The sequence below is a fragment of the Notamacropus eugenii genome, chromosome 4, assembly GCF_028372415.1.
Source record: "Notamacropus eugenii isolate mMacEug1 chromosome 4, mMacEug1.pri_v2, whole genome shotgun sequence".
Taxonomy (NCBI): Eukaryota; Metazoa; Chordata; class Mammalia; order Diprotodontia; family Macropodidae; genus Notamacropus; species Notamacropus eugenii.
In genome coordinates this window covers 460,608,957-460,630,378 of record NC_092875.1, presented here as the reverse complement: position 1 = coordinate 460,630,378, position 21,422 = coordinate 460,608,957, and the positions used below count along the sequence as shown (strand labels likewise).

General features: G+C 38.0%; 1 long non-coding RNA gene across 1 annotated transcript in view; it reads left to right on the top strand.

Moving 5' to 3' along the window:
* Positions 1-5,932: 5,932 nt before the first annotated feature.
* The window catches only part of LOC140498666 (uncharacterized), a 55,384-nt gene continuing 39,894 nt past the window's right edge, over positions 5,933-21,422 (top strand). The window contains exons 1-2 of the long non-coding RNA XR_011965172.1: positions 5,933-6,055; positions 11,215-11,337. This is a non-coding gene — a long non-coding RNA (uncharacterized lncRNA). The remainder of the gene's footprint in view (positions 6,056-11,214; positions 11,338-21,422) is intronic.

Here is a 21,422-nt window from a genome sequence, read left to right as displayed (position 1 = left end):
GAGATCCAAAAAGAGAAACTCCTAGGAACATTGTGGCCAAATTCCAGAGTTCCCAGGTCAAGGAGAAAATATTGCAAGCAGCTAGAAAGAAACAATTCAAGTATTGTGGAAATACAATCAGGATAACACAAGATCTAGCAGCCTCTACATGAAGGGATCGAAGGGCATGGAATAGGATATTCCAGAAGTCAAAGCAACTAGGACTAAAACCAAGAATCACCTACCCAGCAAAACTGAGTATAATACTTCAGGGGAAAAAATGGTCTTTCAATGAAATAGAGGATTTTCAAGCATTCTTGATGAAAAGACCAAAGCTGAAAAGAAAATTTGACTTTCAAACACAAGAATGAAGAGAAGCATGAAAAGGTGAACAGCAAAGAGAAGTCATAAGGGACTTACTAAAGTTGAACTGTTTACATTCCTACATGGAAAGACAATATTTGTAACTCTTGAAACATTTCAGTATCTGGGTACTGGGTGGGATTACACACACACACATGCACACACTCACACATACATAGAGACAGAGTGCACAGAGTGAATTGAAGAGGATGGGATCATATCTTAAAAAAAAAAATGAAATCAAGCAGTGAGAGAGAAATATATTGGGAGGAGAAAGGGAGAAATTGAATGGGGCAAATTATCTCTCATAAAAGAGGCAAGCAAAAGACTCATCAGTGGAGGGATAAAGAGGGGAGGTGAGAGAAAAACATGAAGTCTACTCTCATCACATTCCACTAAAGGAAAGAATAAAATGCACACTCATTTTGGTAGGAAAATCTATCTCACAATACAAGAAAGTGGGGGATAAGGGGACAAGCAGGGTGGGGGGGATGATAGAAGGGAGGGCATGGGGAGGAGAGTGCAATTTGAGGTCGACACTCATGGGGAGGGATAGGATCAAAAGAGAATAGAAGTAATGGGGGACAGGATAGGATGGAGGGAAATATAGTTAGTCCTATACAACACAACTATTATGGAAGCCATTTGCAAAACTACACAGATTTGGCCTATATTGAATTGCTTGCCTTCCAAAGGGAAGGGGTGGAGAGGGAGGGAGGTAAAGAGGTTGGAACTCAAAGTGTTAGGATCAACTGTAATGTTCTTGCCACTAGGAAATAAGAAATACAGGTAAAGGGGTATAGAAAGCTATCTGGCCCTACAGGACAAAAGAGAAGACGGAGACAAGGGCAGAGAGGGATGATGGAAGAGAGAGCAGATTGGTCATAGGGTCAATTAGAATGCTTGGTGTTTGGGGGGGGAGGGGATAAAAGGGGAGAAAATTTGTAACCCAAAATTTTGTGAAAATGAATGTTAAAAGTTAAATAAATAAATTTAATTATTAAAAAAAAATTCTCCAGTGTAGCAAGCTGAGATAGGTACATAATAGAGACTGCCAGATCTTCTTATGTTGCCATCTTCCCAGAGTCTCTTCTCTCTTCAGCAATCTGAACTGGGTTTGGCATTGTTCATCTCTCTCCAGGCTGGAAGCCAGAAGTGCCCAAAGTGACTGGAGAGCCCCGAGACACTCCAGAGAACCAAAGAAATTTCTGAGACTAAAGGGATCAGAGCTCTTCTCTCTCTCTCCCTCCTGCTAACTCTTCCCCATCCATCATGAAGGGACAGGGCATCGATCTGCCCCAACGAGGAAAGAGTGCTATAGCTTGCTTACTCTAGACTTGTTCATATCAGATTCACATATGCATTTGCTTTAAATGGTCTCTTTCTAGATCAAAATCTCTAATCAAGTTTTTTTTGTCCTTCTGACAACATATGACAAATGTCATGATTATTGACAACTTCACCAGTGTTTTATCCTGGCTTAGTGGTCTCACCAAGCAAATGTCTTTAGTTCCCTATTTTATATATTTGAAAAAGGCAAAAAACTATAAGTCACAACTCCTTATTTATTTTGGATTAAAACAGAAAGCCTGGCATTATGTAGTAGTACTATTTGTGTCCATTCTGTTCTGGTGCCATTATTTAGGAGATTCACTGGGGTCTTCCAGCTGTTGAATACTTATGACACAGAACGTGCTGGGCATTTCCCAGCCTCTTCAGCCTCGGGGCTTCTTGTTTCTTTGCCAAGGCAGGTTAGTTATTCAGTTAAGGGGAAAAGACTTGAGTGACTTGTCAAAACGATTACTACAAAAAGGGAGAGAAGAGGAGCTCAGTGTATGTTCTCTAGGCCAGTGGTGTTAAATCCAAATGAAAAGGGATCTTTACAGGTTGCATATCGATTTAGAAAACCACAAATGAACAACATGTATGTTACTTTTTATTTATTTTGTTAAACATTTCTCAATTACATTTTAAAGTGGGGTTGAGGCCAACTCTAATGCTATAGAGGGCTGTGAGTTTGACATCTGCTCTTGGCCTTTCACAAATGTGCTACTGTCCCTTTGGCTATATATGGTCAGTTCAACCAGAAAAGTAACATGGTAGATGTCAAGGGTGTAGGCACAGTTCAGTAGGGGATGCCCCATAAATGTTACCAGGGCAAGACGAGATGGGTCCATTATGTTACAGAGAATGCTGTAGATGTTGTTGTAATCAATCAGGTTATGGGCGCAATTCTAGCCAAGAATCAACGTGCATATTGAGCATATTAAATCCTCTAAGAGCAGAGACAGCTTCCTGAAACATATGAAGGGAGAAAATCAGAAGAACAGGAAGCCTCTGGGATCAGCTGAAATGTTAGCTGGATGCACCTAGAAAAGCACAATGTGTGCAAATCAATAGAAAAAGGAGCCTGAACTACTGGAACATATCCCCTATTAATTCATAGCATAAGTGATTGGAAAATGATAAAAGATTCAGAAGTCATGAAAAGAAAAATTGTGGAAGGAAAGAAATATATTTGCATCTAGGATATAGACTAGAACTGTATACATATGGATGTGTTTAGCATAAATCATTTTATATAATAATCGTATCTAGGCATATCCATACATAGCAGATACAGGGTACGTCAAAAATGTTCGTGTAGATTAAAGGCTTAATAAGCTTAAAATTGTGCTAAGACTTTTGGGACATTCTCATTCTCTCTCCTCTCTCTCTCTCTCTCTCTCTCTCTCTCTCTCTCTCTCTCTCTCTCTCTCTCTCTCTCTCTCTCTCTGTCTCTCTCTCTCTCTGCCTCTCTCTCTCTCTGCCTCTCTCTCTCTCTCTCTCTCCCTCCCTCCTTCCCTCCCTCCCTCCCTCCCTCTCTCCCTCTCTCTCTCTCTCTGTCTCTCTCTCTCTCTGTCTCTCTCTCTCTCTCTTTCTCTCTCTCTGTGTGTATGTGCGTGTGTTAAAAAGTAAGGGTGAGTGCAAGAACAAGTCACCTCATGGACAATTAACAATTCATTTAGATGGTGCTTTAAGCACTTTCTTTACAGTCCTCCTGTGAGGTAGATAGGGAGTATAAGAATAGGTATTAGGGATCTTTCTATTCCCATTTTGCAGATGACAAACCTAGGTTCTGGCAAGCAAAATGATTTTCCCAAAGTGACACAGACGGCAAATGTCTGAGTTGTAGCTGAAACCTGAGTTTTTGATTCCAAATAGAGAATTCTTTCCACTGTTATAGATTGAGTCTCAGCCATGTCGATCCAGTGCTTTAGGTTCAGGACTGCATCAAAATGAGATGCTTATCAACCACCTTCTTGTTGTTCAGTTGTTTCAGTCATGTCTGACTCCTTGTGACTCCATTTGGGGTTTTCTTGACAAAAATATACCACAGCAGTTTGTCTTTTACTTTTCCAGCTCATTTTATAGATGAAGAAACTGAGGCAAATGGGGTAAAATGACTTGCCCAGGGTTACATAACTATTAAGTATCTGAGGCTGGATTTGAATTCAGGTCCTGCTGACTCTAGGCCTAGCACTATCCACTATCCCACTAGCTGCCCATGTCAACCCTCTAACAATTAACAAAAAGAGGTTTATATGGTCATAGTATGAAAAGGATATAGTTCATAGCACTGCTTAAGTGAGATATAGGTCCCATATGGAAATGTATGCCATCAAAAGCTTATGTTGGGTGTGGTGACTTCCATAGCTATGGGCCATCTGTCAGCTCTGAAGGGCACTCACTCCTGTGCTATAGCCCTAGGTGACTGGGAAGGTCTATCAACAGCCAGAGTCTTCAGCTGCCTGAACCCATCAAGTCTCAAAAATAGCTTTCCTTCCTTTTAGGGAAAGTAGCCTAGCTCACATGCAAACATTGTTCCTACCATCACCGTGCTGCCCTTTGTCAGAAACACCTCAGTGGGAGGATACACATCTATCAGGCTCCAGGAAAACCATTAAAGAATGTTATCTACAATGCCCTTCATTGCACATTTATTATAGGATTCACATATGAGAGTTTCTCCAAAACATCCTGTCTATTAATTAGCCAACTGTAAGACCGGTTGGTTAGTTGGAGGCATAGCTCCTCCTGGGAATAGCTCTGCCTTGGTTTGACATACTTAGAATCATAACAATTTGGGGCTGGAAGGAAACATAGAGATCACCTAATTCAGTTTCCTCATTTTATAAACAGGAAAATATTAGAGTCACTGTCAGAGACACTGTCAGAGTTTAGTCAAAATATTAGTCTACTCCTCCCCTTTCTGCTTCTCCTCCTCTTGCTACTACCTCTGGCTCTGAAACTGTCTTGAAGACTTTGCCAAAGACATCTAATTTTTTTCAGCCTGTTTTCTTGTCAATAAAATGAGAAAGTTGCATTAGTTGATCCTTAAGGTTCCTTTTGGCTCCAAATTGTTATGATTCTAAGTATCTGTTTAGAATAGTACTATTCTGCTACTACTACTAACTTGCTACTACTTTTATGACTACTACTACTACTACTACTACTATGTCTAGTAAAAGTAGTTCTAGCACTACTACTAGTAAAAATAGTAACAGTGTCAATAATGGTTAGCATTCCCACAACACTCTAATGCTTTATACCTGGTATCTCATTTGATTTTCATTAGGTGTCATGCTAACAACCATGTCTTCAAACTCAGAACACTGAAGATTTTCAGATGATAATCATATCAGCTAAGTAGATGGGAATTTGGGGTTGGGGGCAGTGGCAGAGAGAAGGGAGAAATGCATCCAAAGGGATAACACTCATCTTGTCTTATTAAAAAGTGGCATAAATGCAATCAATACAGCTTGAGGATTTTCTTTCTAAAGGGCTTCCAATTGCCTTAAATGGTCTAGATCACCTCTAAGTCTGTCAGGTCAGAGTGCTTCATCATTTTCTACTCTAAGAAATAAGTATATGGCACTATTGGAACCATCTGCACCTCTTTCCGTTGTTGGCAGTGAAAGAAGAGCCTTGTAACTTGAACACTTCTGTGATGTCAGCCAGTTTCCAAGGGAAGGAGCCTTTTTTGATCTCTCTGTGTTTTCTTGGGGCCATTAAACTCTTTTTATTTGGTTCACAGGTCTTTCGATGAATTGTAACCAAAATGGCGCCCTTTACTCAAAGCTATCTCATGGCATCAAAACAGTAGAATCCACAGAAAGATTCAGTTCAGTTCTGAGGGATGAGGTGTGTGTGTGTGTGTGTGTGTGTGTGTTATAACATAAGCTGCTTGACCTGTGTTTTGAAACAAGCATTTTCGTGTTTGCTTCATAACCCTGAAAAGAGCATATCCACATTGTCCTGCTCAATGTACGCCATATTCTGATGAGGTAGAAAGAGAGCCATGAGCAGGATGATGTCATTTTCTTATGTTTCTCAAGTGGTCCTCATTAAATTTGCTGAGCAGACTATAAAAAGGATTTTTAAAGCCAGGAAAAGCTGAAGGCAGACAATCCCCTGTTCAGAGAATGAAATAGAGTAAACCATAACACATGGACCAAATAATATAGTCTTTGTTTTATGTCATAATTCCTTCTTCCCTAATGCCTGCCCCTGAGATGGATAAGGGACTTGACTTGGAGGTCAACTCATGGGACCTTTGGAAGCTGGAGAAACAGCACTGCTAACTTTATGATTTTTTGAGCAGGGACACTGCCGGACCCCAAGAGCCCCAGGCAGCTTAACCAGTTAACTTATGGAGACTGCCTCCAGTAGGGTAGGTTTCGTGCTTTATGAGTTTGATAATATTCAAGGCTGAAACCATTAAATTCACATCTGGGGGAACCCTGTATGAGGAAAGGTAAAAAGGTCAGTAAGAAATGTTTTTAGAACAAAAATGCTGTCTTCCCTGAGGGGACTAACTGCAATGAATTCAGTATTTTGTTGATTGAAATCAGTTGTTTTAATATAAAATCAATAAAACGTGAGACCTTTAACAAGACCATTTCAATTCATGGATCCCAATTCTCCCACTGTCTAAGTTACTCCTACATTAAAATATCAGCTCCTTTCAATCTGCTTTAGCTCTCTCAAGGTGAGTGTACCCTTGCTAGAGTAGTCTACATTTATTTCCTACAGATTTAAAGTCAAGAAATTTTAGTGACTAAGATTTGCCCAGTTTACAGGACTAGGGGCTCCTTGTGGAGTATTTTTTTTTCTTCCCAATAAGGCCCAATTGCTTTGCACATCTCAACATCATCTTCTTATATTGTACTTTACAATAATTATTTCATTTGATGGTCACAATAACACTGGGAGATAGATAATAATGTTGTCCCCATTTTACAGATGAGGAAATTGAGGCAAATAGGAGCTAAATGACTTACTCAGGGTCATATGGATAGTAAGTGTCTGAGGACATATTTGAACTCAAGTCTTCTTGACTTCAGCCCTGGCACTCTATCCACCCCATCATCTAGCATTTTATACAATGCTTAAAAGTTTGCAAAGCACTTTACATAAGTCATCTCATTTGATCCTTATAATAAATACTCTGAGACAGACGCTGTTCTTGTCCCCATTTTATAAATGAAAAACACTGAGGGCAGAGAGCTTAAGGGTTTTGTCCAAAGTCATGCAACTAGTGTCTCCGGCAGAATTTGAACTCAGATTTTTCTGATTTTAAGCTTAGCATTCTATCCACTACACCACTTGGCTGCTTTCAGATGATGGTCTTGAGTTGGGTTGCTTCCTCAGTTGTGTGCACTTCCCTTCATCTTCCTACATGTGGTCTTGAAGTCAGGTTACCAAAAGTCCTTCTGATGATACTCCGTCCAGAACAGTAGCTTTCCATCTAGGGCAGGGGTGGAGAACCTACAGCCTTGAGGCCACATGGGACCTTCTAGGCCCTCAAGTGCAGCTCTTTGACTGAATCCAAATTTCACAGAACAAATGCTTTTATCAATGGGATCATCCTGGATGACTAGATGTAAAACCAGAAATATAATTTTAGCTCTCTTTGACTTCAGTTTTTTGTGCCCTAGATTTCCTAAATCAATCAGCCAAGAAATAATCATAGTAACTGACATTTCTATATCAAATTTAAGTCTGCAATCACTTTTGATGTCTTATTGCATTTGATCTATATGGCAAACACTGCGGTGTGAACTGAAGGGATTATTATCCTTATTTTAAAAACAAAGAATCTGACGCTCAGAGAAGGTAAGCAGCACACATGGTAGCATGGTGAATAGCGTGCCAACTTGAAATCAAGAACTGGCTTTGGATTCAGCCTCAGACATTGAGTGTATTTTCTTGAACAAATCATTGAACCTCTCCAGGTCTCAATTTCCCCATACATAAAATGAGTTATAATAACACAACTTCACCATATTGTTGTGAGAACAAAATGAGATAAGACCAGTTGTCTCAAAATTTTTAACGCAGTTTGGGGGTTTAATAGCTTAAAACTGCACAAAGATTTGTGGGACACCTTGTATAAATTGCTAGCTACTACTATTATTATTAAATGACGTCCACAGTAACATGGCTATTAGGAATTGGACACAGTTTTTAAATTCAGTTCTTCCTGATCTAAATCCATTGGAGAGGAGAGGAGAGGGGAGGGGAGGAGAGAACAAAGTCAGAGAGGTTAGGAAGCTAGTAGGGACTGGAAGCGATGCCTGTGAAAGTCCTTCCCCTAGGGTTTGCTTATCTTTGCTGAAGATTTTGACTCTCAAATGACAAGAGGCAAAGTCTTTGACTCGCTTTGGACCCATGAGCATTCTCTTTCAGTTTGTAAAGTCTGATAATTTCTTCTTCCATGTGGTTTTTATTCCTGAAACCCATTCATGCTGCCAATCATTAATATCATCTTTAACAATAATAACACTAACAAGCATTTATTACACACCAATTATGTGCCCAGCATTGTGCTCAGTGCTTCTATATTTACCATTCTGTAAAATGGCCTGTTTTTCAGTGGGAAATAAATTCTCCAAATTGCCTATGTCTTTTACACTGGAGGAAATAAACAGTTAAGTTGTCTAAGCACAGATGCTACTGAAATAACCCTGTTTGAGAAGGAGTGGGTCCCTCAGCCTTGGAGATTTGTTTGGTTAGTGATCTTAAAAGAATCCTCTCTAGAATCTTTGCTTGGAGACCCAGAACTTGATTGGATCCCACAGTATTATCAAACCAATGGTACCATCCAGTTTCCAATTTGAGGCTGTTGCCCTCCTCGGTTGCTTCTACCAGAAACACATGGACATCCAACAGATATGTATTTGCTGCATAATCACTGGAAAGGGGAGAACAGTATGACTCAATCAATATGTAATATTGTGAACTTTTTCTAACCATGGGGCACTTACACAAGTCATTGCCCTAAATTTGGAAATTTCATTAAAAGTTTGGCTCCATCTTCCTCTCTCCCCTACACATTTAGAATAAATAGACTAAACTCAAAGAGAGATTTCTGGATGTTGAATTGAAATAACGTCTGGTAATTTAGCCACTCCCTGGGATAGGATCTAGGCTGATGGAGAAGTAGGGGCCAAGGTAGAGACAGAAGAGAGAGTCAAAAGTATGGATTTGTCATGTTTTCAGCACCCAGAGGGCCTGCAAAAAGTGAATGGTTATTGATTTTATTTGCTCAAATTGTCTAATAATATCTAATAATGACATTAAAATTGAGGAAAAGGTTCGTTGTGAATAGGATTTCATATACACCTATTTCTCCTGTTTTCAGGTTCCAAAATTCCTGATCAGAAAAAATACAATGTCCACTTAGATTATAAACTCCTTGTGGGCTTCTTTTTGGATCCCCAGTGCTTAATAGAATGCCTGGCACACAGCAGGTGCTTAATAAGGTATTTAATTTTTTTTTTATTTATTGATAGATTGATAGGCATGATGTCCCTTGGGGTTTTTTAAGCAGATATGTAGCACAGGGGATAGCATGCTGGGCCTAGAGTCGGGAACACCTGAGTTCAAATTTGGACTCAGATACTAGTTGTCTGACACTGAGCTGGTCATTTAACCTCTGTTTGCCTCAGTTTCCTCAACTATACAACAGTATCTATACTTCACAAGACTGTTGTGAGGACCAACGGAGATAATATTTGTAAAGCACTTAATACAGTGCCTGGCACATAATAGGCATGATATACAGTTTTTTTCTTTCCACATGCATATACTTTTTATAGTCCATGCATTAAGACTGAATTTGTTGTCAAGATGTCACAATTCATTCATTCCCGAGTAGATTAAGAAATATAATGAGTTAAAGGTTCTAATGCAATATGATTTGATTTGACATCATAGGTAGAACTGACATTTGGTAAGATGAAACCTATGGCTGGAACATTCTCCTCAATCTTATTTAGAACTGACATCAGTCTGGGAGAGAAACAGCAACAGTTACTATTGATAATCAGGAGGGTCCAGAAGAAAGCCCTGAGGCAGGGACCTAGTATCCTCCGACGTATGAGCTTCAGAGTGCAGTAGGTCTCAGGTTTTGAGAAAGGAGAGAAAGGCAAAAGGAAGGAAAGGAAAGGAAAGGAAAGGAAAGGAAAGGAAAGGAAAGGAAAGGAAAGGAAAGGAAAGGAAAGGAAAGGAAAGGAAAGGAAAGGAAAGGAAAGGAAAGGAAAGGAAAGGAAAGGAAAGGAAAGGAAAGGAAAGGAAAGGAAAGGAAAGGAAAGGAAAGGAAAGGAAAGGAAAGGAAAGGAAAGGAAACGAATCTAGCCAGTAAAACCCAGGTTAACTGGCATCTTCTGGCCATCCAATTTCCCTTCCTTTGGGGAGGAGAAGGAAGGGGAGGGAGAGACAGACAGGAGAGGAGGAGCTGAGTTGCCCAGCCAGCTGGGTCCCCATTCAGGCAGTTGCATCTACTCGCAGATTGATGTGCTCATCCTTTGTTGCCAAAGAAAACCATGCCATTGGAGAAATGATGACATGACTTGCACTTGACATTTGCCTCATTAAAAGGGCCATCACCTGGCTACTTCAGCGAAAGGTCTATTCACCTAATGGGCATTACCTCACTCTAAGTGAGTACCTGAATAGACCTTGGCCTGAGGGGCCAAGGTCTCCCAGTGCATCGTGGGTCATCTCCAGTCATCCTGAGGAATATCTGGTCACTGGATTCAGATGGCTCTGGAGAAGTGAGGCTGGTGACCTGCACAGCCCTCCCTCACTCAGAACAAAGTCAAGTGCAAGTCATGTCATCATTTCTCTGATGGCGTGGTCTTCTTTGGCAATGAAGGACAAACACAACAATTAGAACCCATCCAGCTAGAAAAGCTCAGTTTTGATTAAAGAGTAAAAAGAATGAATCTGGGTAAATTCAGGCCCATTGTGTTCTACTTGGGTTTGGCAGGTGGGGGAGTGGGGTGGATCCTTTGTCTAGATTTTCAACGATGGGCATGGTCTGGGAGTAAGAGTGACATAATCAGTCATATCCCCCAGTCCCTCATTAGAATAGGTCTGTCTCTCATTATAATATTCATTCTCTCACTAATTGTTACCCAGTCAGAGTTGATTGCCACCTGTTGGGAACACCCATTCTTCCAAGGGTATATAAAGGTAAAGAAGTCTCCAGGAGGAGACTTTGGTTTATGAGAGTCAGCCAAAAACTGTTCTATTATTGTTAATTATTGTCTATCTATAATTAATAAAATAATCAATTATCCAGAAATTATCTCTAGCTTTTTATTCATCATAGTAATGAATTATTGATTATATAAAGATATATATGTGTGTGAGCGTATGTGTATAAATGTATATATACACATGTCTACTTATACATACTATACCATACATGTATGTACATGCACATACATCTATATATACATATCCATGCATATAAACATTGGGCATTTGAACCTCATAATAACCCTGTAAGTTAGGTACTATTGTTGCCCTCTCATTTTACAGATAAAGAAACTAAGTCTGAAAGAAGTTGGAATGCTTTGACCAGGGCCACACAGCCAGCAAGTGTCTGAGGTGGTACATGAACTCCTCTGCTCCTTGGCGCAGCACTCTCTCTTCCACACAGAGGTACCTCTCTAACATGCAATAGATGTTCCTACAAAAGGGGAACTCTCAAAAGCCACCATTGAGCTAGCCTTCGTGGTAGCTGTGCCTAGTGAATGGTAGTTTTCCAGGCTACTGTACAGAACAGTCAGAAAGTGCTGGAAATGCAAGCATAAAACTAAGCTGGTCCCCACCCTCAAGGACGGTGCATTTTGCTAAAGTAACCAGGCAGATGATGGTTATGATGATGATGATGATAGATAGATCAACAGATTCATAATGATAGGTGTAAGATAGATGAAGGATGGATGATTAGGTAGATAATGATTGCTAGATGGATGATAGCTGGACTGATAAAAGAAGAAAAGTGACCTTTGTTTTCCTAAATGAATACTGTATGTATAACTCCTGTCTTAAAGCCCATTGGTAAAGCCCCATAGATAGATGAGAGATTGATAATTATAGACAGATAATGATAGATGGATGATAGGTAGGTAGCTAGATAATGATGGATGGATAATAGATAATGATAGATAGATGGATAATGGATAGATAGATAGATAGATAGATAGATAGATAGATAGATAGACAGATAGATAGATAGATAGAAGAAAAGTGACCTTTGTTTTCCTAAATGAATATTGTATGTGTAACCCCTGTCCTAAAGCCTGTTGGTGTGGGATTCTCTCCTTCTTGGTGAATGAAGGCTGTGTGAGGAGCAGGACAGAGCTGGAGTGAGATGAGAAAGCTCCAGCCTGTACCAATCCCCCTTCAAGACTCTTCAGGCCTAGTCCCCTTGGAACTCTTGAAACATCAGTCTTTTGTAGGACTCTTCAAGCTTCAAGTTGCTTTGGGCTTCTTGGCTTTCAGCTTGGACAAAGAAGATACACAAGACCAATCTGACTTTAGATTGCTGAAGAAAAAGATAGGAGAGCTGTTAAAACATTCAAATTCTACTGCAGAGAGTACACCTCTGATGGGCTGGCTACCTTGTCTGAGTGCCTAATGTACTTTTACCCAAAAGACTCTTTTTGGAGAACTCATAGAAAGCCTTTTCAGCTAAAGTGAGAACTCAAAAAAACCTTAGCTTAACAAGGTCAAGACCTCTTACTGAATCTTATTCTGATCTATATCTGGTCACTGAACCCAGATGGCTCCAGAGGAAAGAGTGAAGCTGGTGACTCTGCACAGTCCTCCCTCCCTTAAATCTAATTTACTTGCAAATCGTGGCATCATCTTTCTGATGTCATGGTCCTCTTGGAGAATGAAGGACAGACCACATGCTACCCTTAGTGAATAGTGCTTTCTCATTTTTCAAATTATACTGATTTGATTTTGTAAATTTTATAAACACATATAGCATGCAAGCGTCTTGATATCAATAATTGTTTTCCTTTTTCTTAATACCTGGAGTTTATCACCAGTGCCTTGCATATTGTAAATGTAAATGCTCATGGAATGAAAAACTGAATGAATGCTTTCCTTGATTTAAATCAATTCAAGTAGAAAATCAAATTGAATAAGCATTTATCAAACCAGATACTATTCTAGACTTGGGGATGTGAAAGCAAAACCCCAAAGTAGTCCCTATGCATATATTCATTATTGAACCTGTTTGTGTTTCCCTGTAATGTCTGACTTCAAGGCCTGTGGATCATAGCATGCCAGGCCCTTCGGTCCTCCATCTCCAGCTTGCATTTCTGGTAATTCTCAGTTCACATATTGTTGAAGCCTAACTTGCAAATTCTTAAGCATAGTTTTGTGGGAAAGGGAAATGAGTTAAATTGTTGAAGAGTTTGAACATTCTTTGGTATTGCTCTTCTTTTGGACTGGGGTGCAAACTGTCCTTTTCCAATTCAGTGACCACTGTTGAGTGTTCCAAATTTGTTGGCTTACTGATTGCAACCCTTTAACAGTGTCATCTTTTAAGATTTTAAATAGTTCAGCTGGAATTCCATCACTTCCTCTAGCCTTACTGGCTTCCTAAGGTCCACTTGGCTTCACTCTCTAGCATGTATGTCCCTAGATCAGTAAACACACCATCATGGTTATCAGTGACATTAAGATCTTTCCTATTGTTCTAGTGTATGTTCTTACCACCTCTTCCTAATCTCTTCTACTTTTGTTAAGTCCCTACTATTTTTGTCTTTTATCATGTCCATTTTTGCATGAAATATTCCCTTGATATCTGCAATTTTTCTGCAGAGATCTCTTGTCTTTCCCATTCTGTTGTTTTCTTCTATTTCTTTTTGTATCGCTCATTAATCTTTCCTTGTTAACCTTTGGAATTCTGATTAATTTGGGTATATCTTTCCCTTTCACTTTCCTTCTTTCCTCTGCTATTTGTAAAACCTAATCAGATAGTCATTGCCATTTTGCTTTCTCATTCTTCTTTTTCTTTGGAATGGTTTTTTTGGTTGTTCCCTCTTCTGCAGTATTGTGAACCTCTGTCCATGGTTCCTCAGGAACTTCATCTACCAGATCTAATTCCTTAAATCTATTCATCACCTCTACTACCTATTCATAAGGGATGTTATTTAGGCCATACCTGCATAGTTTATATTGGGCTTAGGAATCATCAGTTATTCTGGAATTAAAAATATGAGTCATGTGAGGTTAGATTGATTCAAGGGAATTAGCTAGTGGATTTAGAAATAACTAGGAAATTTCTTTTAAAATAGTAGATTTTGAAGTGTTCATGAATTGCTCTAGCACCCCATTTGGACTCTAGGTTTACTTGAGTTTTTGTTGCTTATCATTCATAGTATTTTAGAATTCTAACCACTATATATAGGTATATATATATATACACACACACATATACATATATATTATGTGTAATGAAATACAACCCTCATAGTGCAATATTTCGTATGTTAAAATTTCAAACTCTAGTATAAACTTACATTGCAAAAGAAGATGTGATAATAATAAACTATATTTAATAGGGGCTTTACATATAAAATATACATGTCCTGAGAAACTTATTTAAATAGGATGGATTCATATGAAAAATAGGAAACACAAGAATAAAATAGAAAAAAAATATGACAAAAGAAGCAGCTTAACCTGGAAAACAAAATCATGAAATGATCTGGTGAGTTCTAAGAAGGAATTCAAAAGAACAAAGGAGAATAAGAAATCACATATTTCTACCAGTTTTGAATCTTTCACTTTGGATATATCTGTTTTTAATACCTGTTATCACGTTTCTAATCAAGAGCTAAAGATGAAAAAGTTCTTCTGACTACTACATATGTGTACTTACGAAACAATTGCATAAAAACTCATGCAATACATTTGTTGTCATATAAAATCCACTGAAAGTCATATGGTGTTCTCAGTGAAAGTTACATTAACAAAAGCCAATATTAAATCTATTCTTTCTGTTTCTTTGTTCAGTAAAAATACTTCAAAAGACAGTAAACTTTCAAAAGCATAATTAGAGAGATATATTTCATAAGGGAGAATGTGTGAACAATTTACAGTAAATGTTAATGATGTTAATCAGGGGTCAAGAAGGCCTTCAGTTTTAGAAGTTTTATAAATTTTCAGAACATTATCCTTCTCAGCAGATCTCTTATATTTATTCTCTTCCTGAAATGAAGGAAAATGAGATTCAGAATCACAAAAGCAAACATTACATTGCATACTAATATCTGAGAACTTCAATTTTTTTTCATACTGGTAACCATGAATTCAGAGTTACACAAATGGAGCAACTGAGACACAAATGTACATAGAAATGCAGCCATTTGATGCCAGGCATCATACATTTCTGCATTCCCCCCCAGCAGATTGTAAGCTACTTGTTGGATGGTTATTTATCATTTTTGACTCCTATTGCTAACATATTGCCTTTTGTATTATGAACACTTAATAAAAGTTGAATTGTATTGAATATTCTGTCCAGGAATTTGGGGTCCAACATCGATATAAGACATACTCCACGCATAACATAGACTCAGAATGAATGTAGAATGGTTAGGGAGAAATAGAGGAGGGCTATGAAGGTCTTCAATAACAAGCTTCACAGATTTTGCTTTAAAGGGCCTTTACACATCTTGAAAGAAGTTTAAAATATGGAAAACCACTAGAGCAAGTGATTTAAGGCCACACAATTGACTTAGAAATATGATACTGCTTTTCTAACTTCCTGGTTGGGGGTATGTCTGTCTGAGGACACTGACTTTCAAATATACTTCAGCATTTGACTATGAGATACTGTACTGAGAAAACAGCAACCGTGGGGTTTTCTGCCTCAATAAAAGGTGGTTGGCTAAGCAAACCCCATTCCAAAGGCATAATGGAAATCAAGCTTTTTCTTTTCCTTTGCAAAACAATCTTTGAAATCTAATTGGTCCAAATATTATTTCACTCTTCAAATTTCATGAATAAAGCAAAAAGCAAAAACTGAGAAATTAAGGAAAATGACGAATATAGTAATTTATACTGATGTACAAGGGATCAAGATTGGTACCACTGAAGAGTCCTGGCTTTGAAGCCAGAGGACCCGAGTTCAAAATCTACTACTTTGTGACTTTGAGAAAGTCACATAACACCTTCTCATTTTAATTGCTTGATCTATAAAATGTGGACATTGGACTAACTGACCTTTCAGGTCTAAATCTATGACCCTAAGAAAGCAATGTGATGAATCCAATAACGTCTAAAGTCAATGGTCTAAAGCACTGATTGTAAAGTTAAGGTAGTGATGTTGGATGAATGAAATTAATGAATTTATGAATTAATGAACAATTAATGAAATTAATGAATTAATGAACAATGAAATTAATTTATTTATATTTTTTAAACTACAATATAGTGGAATGCAGTTATGAAACAGCTTTCAAGTTATGTATAGTGATGTTCTGATGCAAGTCAAATGCCATCACAAGGAGTATTGTTGTTTTTTTTCCCCAGAAAAAGTAGTTCTGCTTGCCACTTGGCCCTGCTATGATGACTGGTTCCAGTCATGCCATGTATTCCTACATGATATATAAAAGAGGCTGCTCAACAGGACAGAAAAGGAAAGTGGGACTGGATTACTATAGTCAAGGAACTGAGGCATTAGAGAATTACCTTCTTGTGACTCAAAGATGAAAAATTTGCATAAAGCACACCAGCTATCACCATTTTCTAAAAGACATTCTCTACTGCTGAAGTCCTCACAAGGCTCATCTTGTGAAGAAATCATTTCTTTGCTTGAATTGTCCTGATAATTGCTCAGTTTTTCAACTTTATTTGTGTTACTCATAAACTAATTAGGGGAAGTGAGTGAGTTTCCATTCAGTGGAGATATCTGAGAAGAAGCTAGGTGACCCTTTGTTGAGAATGTAATAGTGGGAATTGTTTTAAGGGGGAATAGTTGAGCTGGATGGTCACTGAAGCTTCTGCCAACTCTCAAATTCTTCAATTCCTTGATTGGGTAAGTGCCTCTGAGAAATAAAATGTAGCTCTAGGCCTATGGGCAATCAATCATAAATCCCCTGGTGAAGTTATGGAAACATGGGTTGGAATAATTCATTCTTGTGGTGATGGCACAAAGTTCTGTCCCATTTAAAGGTGGCCTTTTTTGTGGCCTACATTTTGGTAGAGTTGTAAAACCTTTCTGAAACCCTGTTGTTGTTTTGAAGTGGATTCTCCATTAGTAAGAATTAAAGAAAAAACATCATTAGCAGGAAATAACTGAATGAACAAACAACTACTTTTGAGTAGCACCACTTACTCATGTCTTATTCTAAAAGACTGTCAGAACTTCAGGCCCTTCATTTCCAAAACACTCTGTACTGTGCATCCCCACCTTTAATAAATATCACAGAACCATCAACATCGAATCAGGGTGTAGAGACCAAGTGAGCAAGAGCCCAGCCCTGGCCAGAGGTGTCCAAGAGTGACTCAATTTGTTCTCCTAGGCCACTAAATCCCTGTGGGGCTCTTAGACCTTTTCAGTCAGGAAGCTGAATCTGTATGTGAGAGCCAACTTCTGCTTCATCACCAGATCATTTGTAGCACTCATCACAGAACTATCATTAGAGCTGCAGACTAACGATGTCATGCCATACACAGACTTCTGTATGTCAACCACTTTAGTCACTCAATGATTGAACACCTTGGAAAACTAGAGGGAAAAAAATCTTTCAGCAGGTTATCTTTTTTCCCATTCTTTTTCCATTTTTATAGGTTGGAAAACTATTCTAGGCAGAGACAATTATGGGATACACACATATACTTACAGTATATATGGAAATACTATAAGAATGAGTTGATATGTTGGTTAATTTGGATAAATTACTTTTGTTTCCTTTTCTTATTTTTTTGTTACAAAGGAGGGTCATCTGGAAAGAAATAAAGAGAGATATTTGGAAATGAAGGTAATCTGTATATGCATATACACATATACACACATACATCTACACACACATATAAATGCGTCAGGATTATAGGAATAGGATTGTAGGGTGGTAGAGCTAGAAAAGGTCCTAGACATCACCTAGTCTAACTTCTTCATTTGACAAATGAGGAAACTGAGGCCAAAAGTCATAAATCTGAACTATCAAGAACTATCATTCTGCTCTTTGTGCTTATTTTCTCCTTATGGAACAATGACTCTTTCAGAGTCTGTGTTGAGTAAATAGATGAACTGGGAAGTTAGGGCATTTGGAGGACCATCAATATGTGTGTTCAAGGCCCCTTGTATGATAAAGGAGTTGGGATAGAGAAAGTAATTATGAGCCAGATGTTAAATTCTTTGAAGAAGGAAGGAAAATGCCCATTGGTTCAGGGGTATACTGGGACCAGTTCATACCATTTTATAAAAACTCATTATCAAATTCTCAATGTAAGTATTTGTATATCTCAAAATTGAGAAATGTTACAAATCAGGGCTTGAATTATTGTTTTGTTAATTTCTAGACTTAAGAAAGTAATAAAAAATGTTAATAATGAAGACTGACCTTAAAAGCAGGTCATGTATTTTCATTTATTGTTAAACATTTACCAGCATACTACTGAGTTTGGTAGATAAGGTTACTATAATCTGGACTATGTAATAAATCTGGATAATGTGAACCTTAAAGGAGGAGAGGTTGCTATGAAATAGCAGCAGTGGGCAGATCTGGAAGTGATAATGGGGAGTGAGGAATATTCTATCTTCTTCTCCATAACCAGTTATATAGGGAACATGAGTTAAAAAAAAAAAAAAAACTAATGCTGTCATGAGTGGCCAGTGATATAGTGTCATCCAGAAGAATCCAGATCTTAGTAAGATCCAGAAGATGGAAGAAGAGAGAGAGAAGATCCTTAAGATGAGAGGGAGCTGGTTAACTATGGGATGGATAACAGAGTGGAAAAGGTGGACCTATCTGGAATGGGATGGTGTAAGTTTGAGAGAGGTGGTCATGAAGGAACTAATTGTTGGGATTTGTATGTAATTACGTCCTTTGGAAGCTAAGAGGTCAGTATCACTATTATGGAGAGAGTCAAAGGGAGTAAGAGTTAGCTAAATACTAGGAAATGGGCAAAGAGAGTATCTATCAGTGGATGGGGAGAGAGATCTGCTGAAGAAGGCAGGTGGTGAGAAGGTTTAGGTTCTCCCAGACCACTATAATAATTTGGTTCATTATCATATAGAAAAATTTTTGCAAGCTCAGTATATGTTACAAAATATGATAGCCAAGACTAGGGAAATCTTGGGCTGCATTAGGAGAGGCCCTGTTGTTTTCACTGTTTAGTTGTTTCAGTCATGTTTGACTATTAATTACCTCAGTTTGGCAAAACTTCTGGAGTGGTTTGCCATTTCCTTCTTCAACACATTTTGCAGATGAGGAAACTGAGGCAAACAGAGTTAAGTAACTTGCCCAGGGTCACACAGCTAGTGTCTGAGGCCAGATTTGAAATCATATCTTCCCAATTCTAGGCCCAGTGCTCTATCCACTTTGCCACCTAGCTGCCCCAAGGGAGGTTCTAGTGCCCAGAGTTACAGTGATGGTACCATAGTACTCTGCACTGGAGTATTGCATGTGGGTACTCCATTCTAAGGAGTATATTGTTAAGCTAGAAAGTCTCTAAATAGTAAGAGATGAAGATTTCATGACATATAAGAATGAACTGAAGGAATTGTTTAGACTGTAGAAGAAAAGATTTTTGAGGCAGTTTGATAACTGTCTCCAAATATATGACAGGCTGTCATATAAAAATGAGATTACATTTGCTTGACTTTTAAGGCAGAACTAGAAGAATTGGGCAGCTGCTTCTAAGGGACAAAATTAGTCTTGAAGTAAAAAAAAAAAACCATATTCCTAAAAACCAGGGGTTTTTAAAAAGAGGAATAGGCCGCCTGGGGAAATAGTAGGTTCTCCCTTCTGTACATGTCTTTTTTTTCTAGGTGTCTTTAGACAGAGATTAGAGGATGAATTCCAAGACAAATAGTATTCTAGTTATGGTTCCATCATCAGGTGTGATAACTCACTCAAAGTAGGTTCAGAGAAACAATCCTTTTAATAAAAAACTTAACTCTTCAAAAGAAAATCCAAAGGTGGTAATAAAAATCAGTCTAGGAATGTAAAAGTAGGGAAAATCCATCAGCAAAGAAATTACAAGCATTTGACAAGGAGATTTCTTGGAGTCTTAGGAATCCCATCTAAAAACCTAAAATTGTTTCTATATTCTTCTTGCCAAAAAGGTCCACAGCCAGGATCCAGATCTGTCCTTATGTGGGCAAAGGTAACTCAAATTACCCCATGTCTGCCTGGTGACATCTTATTTCACAAGCGTGGTTGGCCTTGTGAAAGTGTGAAGGTCAGCTCAAGACTCCCCAGTTCCACTAGTGCACAGGCCTGCAGTAGCATTTCAAAGAGGAGGATTATTTGAGTATGAGTTGGACTAGATGAATGACAGAATTATGAAATCAAAGAATTTGACAGTTGGAAAAGATCTCAATGTCCATTTAAGTTCATTCCATTAAAAATGTAATAACGGTTTAGGAATCAACAGTTTGGATTCTTTTTTCAGCCCTATCAGGAACTGTTCTGTATGGTCATATTTGTCATGATTTCAAGCGTCAAGAATTCTAAACAACTGTCGGCTGCCACTGTGTGATTAGTGGTGCCTCATTACAGTGGCACAAATCCAGCAACCAGACTTTCTTTGAGCGTACAGAAACATTTTGCAAAAATTAATACATTTATTATGTAAGGTTTTTTTTTGGTTTCATTTATTTTATTTTTAATTTATGGAATAAAACAAGCATTTCCATAACATAGTATAATAAAAAGGATAATTGCACATGAAACTAAAATCTATTATGTACAACTTGCTATTGTTTTTAAATGTATAGTGAGGTTATCATGGGAATTTCTTTTTTTCCCTTTTTTCTTTCCCTTCCACCCTAGAGATGGTTACCATTAGACACAAACATATATATGTGTGTGTGTGTGTTTATACTTATGTATATGTATATAAAGATACATATACACATAGATATGTAAAATCATTCTATACAAACTTCTGTTTATTACTTCTTTCTCTGGATATGCAGATAGCATCCTCCTTCAAAGGTTCTGTGTAGTTAATTTGGGTATTTATTTATCACAATCAAAATGACAGTCATTTAAAGCTGTTCATAAAACAATATTGCTGTTACTGTATACAATGTTCTCTTGGTTCTACACACTTAGATCTTTATTATTTTGTGCAAGTCTATCCATGTTTTTCTAAGATCACTGAACTCATCATTTCTTATAGCACAGCAGTATTCCATCACAGTCATATACTGCAACTTGTTCCTCCATTCTCCAATTGACAGACTTGACTGCAATTTCCAGTTTTTTGTCCCCATTAAGATAACTGCTACAAACATTTTAGAACATATAGATTCTTTTCTTTTTCCCCTAATTATCTTCAGAAATAGACCAGGTAGTGATATTGCTGGGTTAAAGGATATAGATAATTTAATATCTCTTAGGGAATAATTCCAGCTTGCTCTCCAAAATGGTTGCTGCAGTTCACAATTCCAACAACACTGAATAAGTGTCCCAATTTTTTCACATCCGCCCCAACATTTGCTGTTTTCCCCTTTAATCATTTTAGCCAATCTGGTAGGTATAAAA